General features: G+C 42.1%; 4 non-coding genes across 4 annotated transcripts; 2 read left to right on the forward strand and 2 right to left on the reverse strand.

Annotated features, from left to right (window-relative positions):
• Positions 1-237: 237 nt before the first annotated feature.
• On the reverse strand, positions 238-348 carry trnal-caa (transfer RNA leucine (anticodon CAA)). The gene is made up of 2 exons: positions 311-348; positions 238-283 (listed from the first exon to the last, which is right to left on the reverse strand). It is a non-coding gene; the product is annotated as a tRNA-Leu (tRNA).
• Positions 349-875: 527 nt separating this feature from the next.
• Positions 876-948, reverse strand: trnak-cuu (transfer RNA lysine (anticodon CUU)). The gene has a single exon. It is a non-coding gene; the product is annotated as a tRNA-Lys (tRNA).
• A 5,929-nt stretch (positions 949-6,877) lies between these two features.
• trnaq-cug (transfer RNA glutamine (anticodon CUG)) lies at positions 6,878-6,949 on the forward strand. The gene has a single exon. It is a non-coding gene; the product is annotated as a tRNA-Gln (tRNA).
• A 1,611-nt stretch (positions 6,950-8,560) lies between these two features.
• trnak-uuu (transfer RNA lysine (anticodon UUU)) lies at positions 8,561-8,633 on the forward strand. Its single transcript has one exon. It is a non-coding gene; the product is annotated as a tRNA-Lys (tRNA).
• Positions 8,634-15,732: the final 7,099 nt, after the last annotated feature.

A 15,732-nucleotide genomic window follows, 5' to 3' on the forward strand; every position in this document is an offset into this window, starting at 1 on the left:
ACTTTTGGACCTCCTTGCTATAACGACCCCACCCACATTGAGGTGGTTGTGAGTAAGTACTAGTGGAAAAGAGCTTAATGTTGCAGGAGAACTGCCTCATCGCACATCAGAATTGTGTATGTTAATGGGAGGAACTGAAGGCCCGTCTTCAGAGATAAATGCCCTTTTTCACCATGGCCTGACATGGCTTTCTTCATGGTCTTCTAATATGCAAGTAAGATTTAAGCATGAAATTAATGTCAGGAGTGGGATTTGAACCCACGTCTCCTTTGGGAGACCAGAAGTCCCTGGGGTAAGGAAGGAATGAAGCCTTGAGTCTGGCGCCTTAGACCGCTCGGCCATCCTGACACCATTACTTCTGTGACTGTAAAATACGACAAACGTGAACCAAAATGCAAAACGCTACTCCACTTGACTATATTCGACTCAGGTTTTAGGGTTTTCCATGAGGGAGTAACAGCTGGTAGCAGGTACATTTTTAGCACCTACACGGCAGGGATTCGAGTTGAGTCGAGCCGAAAATGTGACGTCTACAGACTGCAGGCCACTGATTGGCCAGGGAGTGATGTCACTGGATGAGTAATGAAGGCAAGAGAGGGCCAGAGGCCATGGGTCGTTATTCAGATTTTTCTTATTTTGTTTTAAAGTGAATGATCATACTTGAGCAAAAAGGGAATACAGAAATGACATGAGCCCAAAGAAAGGTAAACTTAATGCTCTTGCGCAAGTTTGAATGTTTTTGATTCATTTTGTGCATTTCAGGAGGTTTGTGATCATTCAAAGAGGCACCACTGAGGACGCTGTGATGGTGGTAACAGAGCTGAACTTTGACTTTAAGTGCTGGATCAAACATCTGTTGATTACTAAAACTGCTACGCCCAACGTGGGGCTCGAACCCACGACCCTAAGATTAAGAGTGTCATGCTCTACCGACTGAGCTAGCCGGGCTAATCACATGTTATAAAACATGCCTTCCGAAAAAAAAGACGAGATAAAACAAGCCTAAGTCAACTTTCAGAGATTTAGAATGACATCAGAACACATTCCTCCCTTTTCAACCTCTACCTACTCCACTCGACTGGATCCCACTCAGCTGTTAGGGTTTTCCATGAGGTAATACCACCTGGCACCAGGTGGTACATTTTTAGCACCTACTCGGTCGGGGTCGAGTTGAGTTGAGCCGAAAATGTGACATCTACAGACTGCAGGCCACTGATTGGCCAGGGAGTGATGTCACTGGATGAGTCATGAAAGCCACTCCTTAACAAGAACCGGCAACAGCAACAGTTGGATTTTATGTATTCTGTGATCGTCAACGAGGTGGATTGCTAGACGCAAAGACATAGACCAAGCAGCAGGTAAACCTTTGCCTCGATGTCCTAAATTGTTGTGTCATGTTTGTGTCACATAAGACTGACATCACAGGACTTTTGGACCTCCTTGCTATAACGACTCCACCCACATTGAGGTGGTTGTGAGTAAGTACTAGTGGAAAAGAGCTTAATGTTGCAGGAGAACTGCCTCATCGCACATCAGAATTAATAATAATAATAATACATTTTATATATAGGCACCTTTCATAGGCACTCAAGGGGGGTATTCCTAGAAAGTAGCTAAAGAAAGCCAGGCTGTAGCCGGAAAGCGTCGCTTGAACTGACACCATCTTCCAATTAAGCCTCACGTCGTTCCATGAAGCCAGCTCAGCTGCATCTCAGTGAGGCTAATCCAAGCGAGGCTTACATAGCCTGGCTAAGTGCGAGTGCACGAGGAACGTAAGAAGCCCTGACGAGTGGATTGTGGAAAAACAGAGATGGCAGAAAAGGAGAGCAAGACAAGAGCTTTTATTTTTTCGGCAGCTGAACAAATAATGCTTATGGAGCTGCATGAGGATTTTAAAAGTTCATCACCAGAAATGGTAATACAGCTGTGATCAATAAAGCGAAGAAACGGCATGGCAAACAACTGCTGACAGACTAAATAAGTTATGAAAGTTTCATACCATTGTCAATTGTTAGACATTTATTTTACTGTCCTCATGTATTTATGCTCTCCTCTTTGTGTTATAATGTGTTTACATAAAGCATGCTGAATTGTCTCTGTATGAGATGTACAGCACACATATACTGGCCCTGCTCACTTTATTAATAACCCAATAATCGACACGCATCATCATACTTTGTGACCATATTATCCTGTGTGTGTGACCCAGATATTAATTTTTCACTGTTACATCTCAACAGGAGCAATCTTAACAGCCAAAAGCGTACCTGGCAGCAGGTGAAGGTAAAGTACAGGAAAATATTTCAGAGTGGTAAGTTGCCTTTGAAGACATGTGTTTGTCCAATAAAGAGAGCGCCAAACGAGATATGGAATACAAGAAACTGAAAATAAAAAAGATCAAGCTAGAGATTATGAAACTGGAGAGGGATGTATAAATTCAGATAAAGGAGAATTTCATGTTGTGAACTGTATTTAATTCTGGTTTCTCTCCACAGCTTGAGAAACATGTAATAATAATTAAACAATTCAACACAACTTGAACTCAAACTTGTCATTATTGTACGGTTCATGCAACGTGTTAGAAATGTGTTTTTTACATTTATATTCACAGTGGGGTGCCATGACCTAACGTGTGGAAAGTTATAAATCATCTCTGTCCATTTAGCCTTCTTACACTTGCTCTGACTTAAACTGCTACTGTGTCAATGCTAAATTATGAAAAGAAGTTCTAACTCAAAGGTCCCAACAATAAGGATCAAAGGAAATATGTGTCCCCGTACAGGTCCCTCACTGTGTCAGGAGAAACTGAGTCCTTTCAGGCACTAGAACCTGCAGGGACTCAACGAAGAAAAGACTTGAGCCTGAAAAGTTGTCCACAAGACAAAATGTATAAAATATGAAGTATACTATTAATTTAAGATGGCTGTCAGAAGTCAGCCATGGTGCCTGAGAACTTTAAGCAATGAACCTGTATTTAATTTGACCAAAGGTCATTTCTATCCGTGCCCTTGTTTTAGCATGTGCATGTGCATGTGCATGTGCATGTGCATGTGCATGTGCATGTGCATGTGCATGTGCATGTGCATGTGCATGCCTCTTTCTGAACACAACACCCAGTGTGGACACATCATGGCTGGGACAGCAGCAGCAGCCACAAACACGTCCAAACTTTCTGTATTCAGCAGATGTGGAATATAGCTGATGGAATATAGCTGATGGATCACTTTTTAAAGAAAGTCCACCAAAACTTTGGACACATTCTGAGTCTCCACAAAAGAAGAAGAAATGTTGTTGAAAAGTCAGTTTGTCATTTTATCGAGGTCTCTCTGCTCTATGTGTAACTTAGATATTCTACATCTGAAATGATTCTTTATAAAGTATTTTATTCAAATAAAACGATAACCTCTGATCTGAAGACAGCTGATTTAGTGCCGGTCACATGATCACATCATTTACAGGATTAAAAACATGTTAGATTTGTACAAAAGAGCCTCAGATTATCAACACTGATTATTTTAGATCTAAAGAAATGAATGATCACTTTTCTTTGTGCGACACGTTTCCATCAAAGTGTGAGACGATAGGAATGAATGGATGAATGAATGAATGAATGAATGAATGAATGAATGAATGAGTTCAGAGTTGGTTCAAACAGCTCTTCAACATGTTGAACTCATCAGTTACAGAGGAGACGGAGAGTTCATTTAAGGGCTGTAAATCATCTTTAATGGTGCCACATGTGTCCAGTTTGTCTTTGTTACCATAACTGGACAAACACTGATGATCAGGACTGAATAAATGTTTCTGATCCATGTTCAGTTCAGATCTAATGTAACTAATATCTGCTGGAACTGGGACGGAAGGAGACTCTTCATTTATGGCGCCCTCTTGTGGTGTAAATATAAACTGCATGGTGTCAGTTTGGCCTCTCGGACTGCAGAAACTCCATATTTTTACTGAACTGCCACAAAAAGGACAGATCTGTCAAAGATGAAGAAAATAAATGTAGAAATATATAGACTTTTCTCATCTTCTTGTTGAAGCTCCAACCTCCATCACATCATAAAGATCTCATCCATCCTTTCCCTGTTCCTGCTGCACACACCTGTTGTAGTATAAGCAGCAGGATATCAGAGTCTCCTGAGGTGACACCACAGTCTGTAATGCAGATGTTGGTAAATTGTTCAGAACAACATACTCACACTCACACACGCACCAAATGAAGCACAAGCTGTGTTTGTGGAACCAACAGGAGGCCGTTGATGTCTGCAGTGATTTTAGTGGCATTAAGACTCATTAGAGCGGAGTTATTGAATATTTCTTTAGCAGGTGTTGCAGCCGGCTGCACATGGAGACTAATGTTATTTTCCTGCTCCAAGGACAGCTTATTTGGATTCAAATGAGCTTATTGTTTATCTCGCCACAGATGGAGAGAGGTGGGAATTGATCTGGAACGACGCTTCATTTTGGAGGTATTTATTCAGCAAGTGCGAATCTGTCAATATGTGTCTTTTTAGGCGTGTTGAATCAGTTTTTTGGGGTTGAGGAGTGAACCCTCAGAAAGAAAATTACGCTTAAAAACATGAAGCCTCATGTGTTTGTTCTTGTGGACAACTTTCCTGTGAGCTGAAACATTTCAGAGTTCTCCTCAGACTGTATTCAGTGGGCATAAAGGTGTCTTTAACAGAGGGAACGAGGATTTATCTCTGTGCTTCACCCCGGCAGAAGCAGACAGTGAGGGGGCGGGGCTTGTTCCAAACGCTCAGCTGCTCTCCCATTGGTTATTACTTATGACGTCAGAGACGGACAAAGTTCCTACTGGCTCCTGAAGCCGGTGTAGCGGAAGTGGTTCTGGAGGCAGCAGCGACACTTGTAATGTTCACAGCTTCTGTTTGACACCTCAGAGTTTATAAAACTCATACAACACTATCAGAACACATTGTCACCATAGGAACCTTTATAAGTTCAGGCTTTCTAAAGTAACGGGACACACACACATCAGTCCAATCCAGATGTTTTTCTCATCTTTTCATAGTTTCCTGTTTTGCCTTCATAACTCAGATGGAATCAGTCAGTGAAAAACACAGCAGGCTGTGAGAGAAAGTAAAGGTGTTCACCAGACCAACCAAGGCTGAACCTGAGGGATGTATCACTGAAATTACTGAGCACACCATCAGACAGGAGAAGAAGAAGCCCATTTTCACTGATATCAGCATCAGACAGCAGACCTGGAGGTGCTTTTCTTTCTACAGCTGGCCTTCACTCCTCTGTGTCTTCTCTCCAACCATCTTTGTCCCAACCATTGCATCTGTGGTGTTCAGCACATCTGCAGCATCAGGCCCGCTGGCTCCGTTCTGCTCGTCTTCTGCAGACGGAGCTTTTTCATGGCAGGAAACCATCCAGTGAGTCAGGATTCTGCAGGAACCACTGGAAGACTTTCACTTCCTCCTTTAGTTGAACGCTTCATCAAACTGACATCATGCAGTTCCACTATTCGCCACCAGAGGGAAACACATCTCCATCAATGCAGAGTCCCGCTCAGTATTACTGACAGTACTTCACAGCCACTGAGAGGACACATTTAAATCAGTAACATACAAAGAAATGATTTCTATATTTGAGCCAGGCTTCCACCTCCATATAAGACACACACTGTGTCCTCATACAACAAGCAGCTCTCCTGTCTGAGCTTCACATCTTTACAGTTAGCATCAGCACACACAGCATGTTGATGAAGATTCTCACTCATCCAGGTCATGGTAATCCTAAGAGCTCACATCCTCTGGCCTAAAAGGCCTCTAGCAAAGAGCCAGATAAGACCAGAGCCACCCACTCTCCAGATAAAGTGCCTTATGAACAATCAGTTAATATAAACATATTTGATGTTAAAGATGTTATAGAACATAACAGCGTTATAGAACACAAAAAATAACGCCAGAGTTACTTTGCTGAGTAACAAATTACTTTTACAATGTGGTAACTGAGTTACTAACTCAATTACTTTTTGGGAGCAGTAACTAGTAATTAAGCTAATTACTTTTTAAAAGTAACTAGACCAACACTGTTGAATGGTGGATATACATGAACAAGTGGTTCACTTCAAGGCAAATAAGAACATTCATCTTGAAAATCAACAGATATCAGCTTGCTGCACTTTTGCATGAAAGGATAACAAATCCAAGCCTGCAATTGTTATTAAGTTTTAAACAAGAGGCACAAGACTGAAGCGTTGAAACAGACAATTATAGCAGATAATAAAACACTTGTGATCTGTGGTGATTTCAACACTGACCTCTTAAAGGTACATACTCCTAAACAAACTTGTGATTTCTTGGCTGCGTTATACGGTAGAGGCTTGTATCCACTGATCACAAAGCCGAGCAGAGGAGCCACAGATAGTTCACACGTGAAAGGTCCTCAGTTTGAAACTGGGCGGAAACATTACTTGCTCCTCCTTTATTTATTTCATCCTTGTGTGAAGATGTATGACTGCACGTTAATGATAGCAACATCAACATATTCATAATTATGGATAGGAGGGGAGCCTCATCTGCTATTCTTGACATGTAAAGTCAATTTTTGCAGGTTTTCAAAAGATTTTCTGATGCTATGGTGTGAAACGGACTTTGGCGAATCCCTAGCTGCTGAGCGAAAATGGCAGCCTTCCGTCAAGGAATCGAACCCTGTTCCTCCGCTTGACAGGCGGATTCTAACCTTTGACCAGCAAAGATATAGAATGTGTTGCTTGATTGTCGTGCTAATTCTGAGAATACAAGCTGTAAGAGTATCACTGAAGAATTGACAAAAAAACACTTTGCTAAAACCCTTTCATTGTCAAGCATTTGCATGACTGAGAGCGTAAATTGACTGTGGAAGGGGTTCCATGGTGTAAAGGTCAGCACTCTGGACTCTGAATCCAGTGATCCGAGTTCAAATCTCGGTGGAACCTTCAGGTGTGTGCTGTCATGGTTGCGTTCTGGAAAGAAGATGAGTTGAGTAGGCTAGTCACTTGTGAAATGACACCAGATTGCATCATTGATCAATTCCAGCTGAGAGGATCTGTGGTATGTGACTTCACACCTCTGCATTGCTAGTTGAATCTTTTTTAGTTTCTTCTTGCATATTCATTTACGATGCTTCTATTTATCCATGCTCTCCCACAGGAGTGTGTTACAATCCCACTTCTGACTCAATTTGTTGCGACTCCACAAACTCTTTCCGCTAGCAACAAAATTAGGGAAAACTTACCTCATTCTTTGGCTTCCGGAACACTAGTGAACAGGCATGGCTTCCAGTGGCGGCTGGTGATGTTATATGTAAAACAAAGCACATGGTCAATTAGCTTTTTAAAAATCTTTATTTTAAAGAAAACGATCAAAACAAGAGTTTTTCTGGAAGAGATTTAAATAAGTTCTGAATATGCATAGAAGAGAGGTTACATTTGAGTCTATTTTCTTTGTTCAAAACTTAAAACAAAAACCTGAAGTCTGCACACTGAGGAAAACTGGTTTTGAGGATATTTATTAAATTTCCTCCTAATAACCAACTTGGGTCGGTGTCCCCAGTGGAACATTTTATGTGTAGTCTGCAGGTTTCATGTTTTCAGCTGGAGATGGATGCTTTTTGTTCTGTATGTTACACATTTTTATCTTGATCATGGACATTCAGAACGAAATCAGGATTTTATTAGAGCAGAGCGACAGTCTGGACATGCTTTAAGTGACCACGAGTTGACACGTAGTCTTAATGGGCTGATTTTCAGTTTAGCCGTCTGACAGAAGAAACAGAAAAATATGTGGATGAGAGCAGCTTTATTGGGAATTTGGCTGGAAATATACACTCATTCTTTCCTGTTTTTACTAAAAGATGCAGAAATATTAAACTCTGTAACATGTGTTTAGTGCACCAACCCATGCCAACTCAGTTAGCATACATACAGTTATAGGAATAGTTTACTGAATGTCCCATCTTGTAGACGGCCTCAGTGTTGCATTTCCAGTCCAGTCTGCTGTCCAGGTGAACCCTCAGGTATCTGTAATCCTCAACCACCTCTTCACCGAGGATGGAGACGCTGTTCAGCTGCCTGCTGCTCCTCCTAAAATCCACAATCATCTCTTTTGTTTGTATCCAGATGAGGCGATAGTTTATTTTCCTATAGATGTGATAGTTTCATGTAGATGTGCTGAGGTGTGACAGGGAAGCTGTTGGTACATGGAGGATGTGAGGTCTGTAGCAGGAGGCAGCAGCATGCTGAGTTTGTCTGAACTCTTCCATCTGTCTGATCCCACATTATCCCAAAGCCTGTGAGCTTTTCCATTCCTGACCACACATCCCTCACACTGTTCTGCTGCAGATAGTTTCCCACCGACTTGCTCTCTTCCTTTTTTCTTCACACTCCTCCTTAACTCCCTGTTTCCCTCCATGAAGGCCTTCTTCTTTATGCTCAGTGGCTGCAACACAAGTTCACATCAACCAGGCGTTTGTTCAGAAAACAGCGTCACAGCTTTGGACTCAGGAAGTGTTTCAGATGTCAGCTGTCACTCAGACACACTCTCATAGGGCCTGGATAGCTCAGTTGGTAGAGCATCAGACTTTTAATCTGAGGGTCCAGGGTTCAAGTCCCTGTTCAGGTGTAGAAATGTAATCTCTCATTTAACCTGTACTTCCCTCTATGCCTGCACTCTGTTTCTACACTGTCACCTCTGACAGAGCCTGGCTGATGCTTTTCCTTCTATGTAGCTTATTGTTAGCTTTGCTGTTAGCCGCATCGTTATATCCTCATTTGTCAGTTATATAAACTATAGAATAATTCTATAGAAACTATAGAAATCACCTTAAATACACCAGTTGCAGAGTGTTGATCACATTCACTGAAACTACAACAGGTTAAGAGCATTTATCATGAATAGCTCTGCTTTATATCAGGGCTTCTTTTCACTTAGATTTCACTATTTGGACAATCTGTAATGAATGAACACCCAGAACAGAACACAAGACATTACAGAGATAAATCAACGCTGGTGCAGTTTAAACAACAAGGGCATTGTTTGCTTCATTTAAGTGGCAATAAAACAAAGCACTTCATCAGAAAAATCAGCGTCAGAAATATATTTTGTAAAGGCCTCAAGAGACATAGATGTTGGAGGAAGTTGCGTAAACTGTGATGATGTCACAAGTTCAGTCGCAGTGGTGCTTCCAGCTTCTCTGGAGTTTGGTTTGTTCCACATAAGGAGCAGTATTCTTTAGTATTTCAGCTTTAGACTGACAACATTTGCTGCTCAGTTTTCCTCTGAGCCACAGAGATGCTCAGCTTTCATTGTGTCCAATAACTGCAGCTTCTAAAGTGGATTTCATAGCACTGCTGCATCTCTGACAGTTATCAGATCATTTGGGTGGAAAAACATACATCACAACCCTCTGAATCTGCTTTCAGTCCCACCTGAACAGTCTCTCACAGTTTCAGACACAAAATGTGTCTTTTAGTTTGAATCTCAGCTGATATCTCCAACAACTGTAGAGGGACTCATATCATTTCACCAGCTGGTGTGATAAACTTACAGAAACACCTGTTATGGTAAATTCGATGTCTGCTAACCTTTTGTCTCTTAGATGACACCTTGTTGTAAATCCAATATCTACAGACCATTCGTCTTTTGATTAACACATAGACAATAATCATTTAAATGACCATTGTCTCCGGATTCTGCATCTCCCCAAAGTGCGAGACTTTCCCCCAGGGGGTGTGGCAAGGAGACAGTTTGAATAATACACACCTGAAAGAACAAAGCCCCTTCCCCCTGTATAAATGCTTTTGATTCCCCTTGTTCTGGTTCTTTTCTCACCATGAACGCTGACTGGTGAGGACTGACCTCTTTTGCAGAAGAAAATAAACACGTGGCCGGCCAGCAGAAACATTGAAAGTCTCTATTTCACTTCTCATCAGATGCAATAGGAAGGTAAGCAAAATCTTAATAGGGAGTTAAGACAAAATTTCCACGACAGTTTTGGCAGGACTCACGCGCAATTGTTCGGGGCAAGACACGGGAAGCGATTGGCCGTCCTGGATTATATAATTCAGCCTCCGAACGTCTGTTTAGTTTTTAAGACGGGAGGGCTAACCGTGTAGTGTCCTAAATCCACACCCGTCGCCATGGGCGGGCCCTGGGGGGCCGGGCCCGCCCACTGATACGATTGGGCTCGCCCTGGCCCACCCAAGCAAGCCAGATCACAGTCACAGATCTCAAATAAATAAATAGATAAATAAAATCCCAATTTCATTTTATTGTACTTGTTTTGGGTTAAAACGTAGTGTTGCATAATCATTAAGACAATAAGTATATTATAACCGTGTGAATTTGTTGGAAAGTTTGTCTACGTATGTAATTTGTCAGTGTTGCCCAGCAACAATCAGTTAACGCATTTGTGGAGGGAAATGAAGTGTGAGTTTTTGCGAGCAGACATGCTAGTTTTAGTGCTTTTCTAAATATGGATATACGTAACTGGTTTAAAGCCCCAACATCGGTAACTTTGGATAAACCAAGACATGATGCCGTCGTTGGCAAAGAAACCCCTGGACCAATTTCTTCCTCCGTGGATCCTGACGGTGTCAGCCGGACCTGCAGCGACCACGAAGAGGAGCCTAGCACTAGCAGGTAAACTATTGTAGCTGCCCCCACTGATGGATCTGTGAATGACCTCGGCACGGATAAACCCAATCAGGTTTAGTTGAAAAAATACCCCGTGAGATCTTTTGGTTTGAAAAGACGTTCATTTTTCTCTAGCTGGTATGTGAACAGGGATTGGCTCGAGTATTCCGTTGAAAAGGACGCAGCCTTTTGTTACGCTTGCAGAAGATTCAAATCTGTATCGTCAGACACAACCTTCTCTCTGAAAGGATTTAGTGATTGGAAACATGCTATCGAAACTGGCAAAGGCTTAAACAAGCATGCAGCTTCCAAGGAACATTTAGTATGTGAAGCGATGTGGCGAGATTCAGAAAAGCGCAAAGAGACCGGCAAAGAGATTTTCACTCTTTTAAATTCAGAACAGCTGGCTCGCAACAGATACTACATGTCAGCCATAATAGATATGCTGGAGTTTTTAGTGGTGAATCAACTGCCGTTACGTGGCGATACTGCTGGCTTTGCCAGCGTGCTAGATGCTAGCAGTACTAGTTCCAGCTTCCACAGCAATGTGTGAAAACTCGTTTTACACTCTCAAAAGTGTTTTCTCAGAGCATCGACGCAGTATGCTACACAGACGCAAGGCCCAGCTGATTCAGCTTGCTTTTGAAAAGGACCTTACACACAAGTTCAAGTCCGAGTGGCTCGGACAAACGCCGCATACAGCTCTACTGACACTGGGTGGACAACCGAGAGGACAGCACTGCCACTCTACTCAAAGTAAAAAAAGTCCATTTTTTTTAGTGTGTGTGTGTGTGATGGCAATTGGTACTATTGCTACTATGCCTCTGTTGGTTGCTTTGGAATGCACCCGCCGTGGTGTCTTTTTTGTTTAGTTTGAGATGCTGCTCGTCATCTAATACGTCATGCACACTGAGTGGTGGTGGCGGCGTGTGCGTGTGTGTATCTCTGTGTGTGTGTGTTGGCAATGGGTAGCTACCCCTCTGTTGGTTGCTTTGAAATGCACCCGCCGTGGTGTTTTTTTGTTTGTTTAGTTCGAGATGCTGCGTGTGATCTAATACGTTATTTGTACGTGTGTGCGCGCCCGCGTGTGTGTGTGAGAGAGAGAGAGAGAGAGCGCACGCTGGTCCGGCTATGTTTAATATAATGATTATTGTGAAGGATTAGGGCTATGAGAATAGTAAAATAATCAAAAATAAGCTAATAATAGTAGTGCCCCCCTGTTGGATTTCATAAGCCCCCCTTAAGACTGAGCTCTGGCGACGGGTCTGTATGTACTCAAGTGGTAAAAGGTACATATATGTACCTTTTTTTCTACATGCTGGGGTACAATAGACAGTCTGTGTCAGGCTACTTCAGTATAAGGGTACAAAACTATCCTTCAGAGGGTACTGCCCCAGTGACAAGCCATCGTACCCCTAAATGTACAATTCTGTACTTTATTTTCTGAGTGTATTTTTAAACTGTTTTTTTTTATTAGATTGTTTATAATTGTATTGCTTTATTATGTCTTGCTACTGGATGCTTTAATCTCCTTCGGGATCAATAAAGTATCTATCTATCTATCTATCTATCTATCTATCTATTACACAGGTGACCGCGGCGGCAGCAGCGCAAGGTCCCGCTGTTGAGAAAACATGTGGTGCAGCCAACAACACAACACTTCATGTGTGATTTTCCTTTCGTAGCCATGTATGCTCGATGCACGATGGCGGATCTTCAACTAATGTGTAGAGGGTGGGGAGTGGGTGGGGACTCGACAGGTAGATGCAAATTCCCTTATTGCGACGTCACTATAAGGGAGCCATCCAAATGGCTCACAGCAGCATTTTTTTCTTGACACCAAAGTCTTTCTACTGACCTACAGAAAATGGATGGATGGGTTTTTTTCGCGTTTGGAGTGTTTAAAGGAACAGTAGAGGCCCAAATATGAACACAAAGACCTGGAAAAAGTGAGTTTTGCATAATATGTCCCCTTTAAGTTTTGTACAAAGAAAATAGACTCAAATGTAACCTCTCTTCTGTGCATATTCAGAACTTATTTAAATCTCTTCCAGAAAAACTCTTGTTTTGATCGTTTTCTTTAAAATAAAGATTTTTAAAAAGCTAATTGACCATGTGCTCTGTTTTACATATAACATCAGTTACAGAGGGAAACACGCAAAGTTAACATATTGACAGGTTTCAAATATATGTTTCAGTGGCGGCCGTGCTTTGGCTCACTGGGCCTTCAGTGCGGGTTTACCGTCCATTCAGAGTCGCTATTTAAATCCGTCCTGAGTGCCCACATGGATCTGGATCTCACTAACCGTGCTGTATGCCAATAAACACAGAGAGACAGCTGTTAGAAGACTTTCTTCTGCAGCTTTCCTTCTGATTTATTTATTTTTAAACACATATTCAGCAGCAGGATGTTTATTCATCAATTAGCCTATAATAATGAACTATGAGAGAGATTTCACGTATTGAGAGCAGCTACCATTGTTATTGTTATTATTATCACGAATATCAGCAGTTCAGAATATTTGATCATTTATATTTATAATATAACATTTATACATGTAAATAAAATACATAATACTCACAAGAGTTCCTGATTATTATCTATTTATGGACATAACACTGAGATGCTCCATATGTTAGTCCATTGTTGCCAGTTAACTGCAGCCTTGCACCTTTCAGCAGCAGCTGTTACCGCTGAGCAATCAGTTCCCTCTGCACTGAGGATCATATGAAAGCAGCTCCTGCAGCTTCAGGTTAGTGTCACAGGGCTCTGAACTTTGTGTTAGTGCAGTTTGGCAGCAGCAGGTCCCAGGCAGGCTTTAATTATATTGCAGCAGAATGAGGTGAGTAACTTCTAGTCTATCCCAGTGCTTCTAAGTGGTGGCACTGAACCTCTGCTGCCTTAAATGTCTGAGGCAAGCAGAACCTCATTTGGTCGCAGCATTACACTATGAATATGCAGTTAAGCTCAACAGGAGTGGGCATGTTAAGGGGAGGTGGTGGTTGGACCCCACTGGTCTCTAAATGTACTCAGAACTTCATATGAGATGTCCCTGTTTCTGCAGGGTTTTGTGGATTTCTTGTGTGCTGCTTGGAAGCATCACCTGCATTCCTGCACAAAGCGGTAAGCTGATCCCAATCAAAGCTCAACAACTAAAAGCAGTTTAAATTGACTCTGGGTGTAAATGGAAGGCTGATCTTTATTCTCCGTTTTCTCACCCATGTATTCAGTTTATGGACAAGCTCTATCTAAGCCAACGTATCAGAAAGCAGCTGGAACCAGTGGTTCTGCAGCACAGCAGCATGGTGCTCAGGGAGGTCAGTCTGGAGCTCCTGGCAGCAATTACCAGTTTGAAGATGGGAGCTGGAGCCTTTCATCTGACACCAGCGGCGAGGACGAGCCAGTCTTCACTCCTGTGACCGACGAGGATCAAGTCTACGCTTACAAATCTCGGTCCCGCTACAACCAGAAGCGTGTGCTGTTCAGCCAGTTCCGCTACAGCCCAACAGAATCTGAGCCAGACCACGGCAAAACATCTCAGCACAAGGTTCCAGTTCAGAGCGGCTTCTGAGGATCTTTCTGGTGAGGCTCATTTTACTCTGCATGTGTGCTCTCTGTAGCTGCTGCTAGGTGACTGACTTTCTTTGTCTTGCAGATCTGCATATTCTAGAGGCATCGCTGCTGCTGCCGCTTGAATAAATGGCTTTAACTTGAATACCTTGTTGCTCCATCAAATGGCTCCTAGCTGTCTCTGGGTCATCCAGTTGTGGGTTGGAGGGGATAGTTGAGGGCCTGACAGGTTGACATGACTTAATCCTATAAATAAGGTGTTGGCATTAACTTAAGGACAGTATCTGATCAAAGGTGAGCTTGTGATGGTCTTGATGACTTCAGCTTGGATTGCATTCCCAACTAAAAATGGCTGAAAAGCCAACTGCAGCTCTCTGACAGCAGTGGGTAAAGGTGTGGCCTTGAGCTCTATCAGAAGATTCCACTGCTGCATATTGTGCTGAGGGGGAAACCTTTCCACTCTGTAGCAATCCTCACCCTACAGCTCTGGGTAAGGGCAGACCCATCAGATGCTGGGGCCATGTGAAACCTGGACAGTAGTTTCTGCAAGTCCATGACCGAGGATGGCTTCATAACTATCCTATGTGGTTGCAAAGATCTTGTACTCTTTGTGCTTGTGCTACACATATCAAAAGATGTGGCAGCTACTTTTAGTGGCTTGGGAACAAAATTTATAGGCTCACTTACTCACTACCTGGAGTAAGTTTGGGCAAGCATCTATTTTGTTCTACATTTGGATGCAAGAAGGCGAGCCAGGTGTTGGAATATATTCAGTTAAGTCGTGAGCTGTACAACCACACAGTGGACTGTGCACAAAAGCATTCACTATCCTGTCTGGAACATGAACAAACATGTCTGATTAATACTGGGCCTAATGCAACATCAAATGTTCCATCTATATGTGAGAATCAGATGTCTTACCTGGACATATACTTGCACATAGTCGACATAATTAAAAGAAAAACTTCTGTGGACTTGTTCCCACACTTTCAGTCACTCACATTGTTAACCTGCAGGTTGCAGTTTAAATATGAACATGATAAAGTCTGGTCTTTGTGTGATTTTATGAAAGTAATTATGAGGACAGATGATGTGAACTACTGTAACAAATGTTAGTTTTCAGAATTAAAACAACCTGCAGATATAAATATTCTCATTTACATAAATAAATATGAAGTTCAGGTGTGACAGTCAACATTTTACAGTAAAAAATACTTTCTCAGAAACTTAGACCCATATTAAAAAAGAGCATTATTCAAACAGACATATTTTCCCTTTTAAATGAGTTAAAAATGTAACTTTAACTTCAGTGTATTTTCAGTACAGTTCCACCTCACTGATGGCTGGTAAAGCCTCCACAGTACAAAGAACAGAAAACAGTCGCCTACAGACTATAAAGTGCTCAAATGTCACATTTCCCATGTTGGAAGTTTGCTGTGTCACAGGGAGTCTGTGGGAGTCTTTGGTTGTTCTCACAAGGCAACAAGTTTTCAGGAGGAATGATGGAAATCCACA

The sequence above is a fragment of the Odontesthes bonariensis genome, chromosome 11 (genome assembly GCF_027942865.1).
Source record: "Odontesthes bonariensis isolate fOdoBon6 chromosome 11, fOdoBon6.hap1, whole genome shotgun sequence".
NCBI classification, from domain to species: domain Eukaryota; kingdom Metazoa; phylum Chordata; class Actinopteri; order Atheriniformes; family Atherinopsidae; genus Odontesthes; species Odontesthes bonariensis.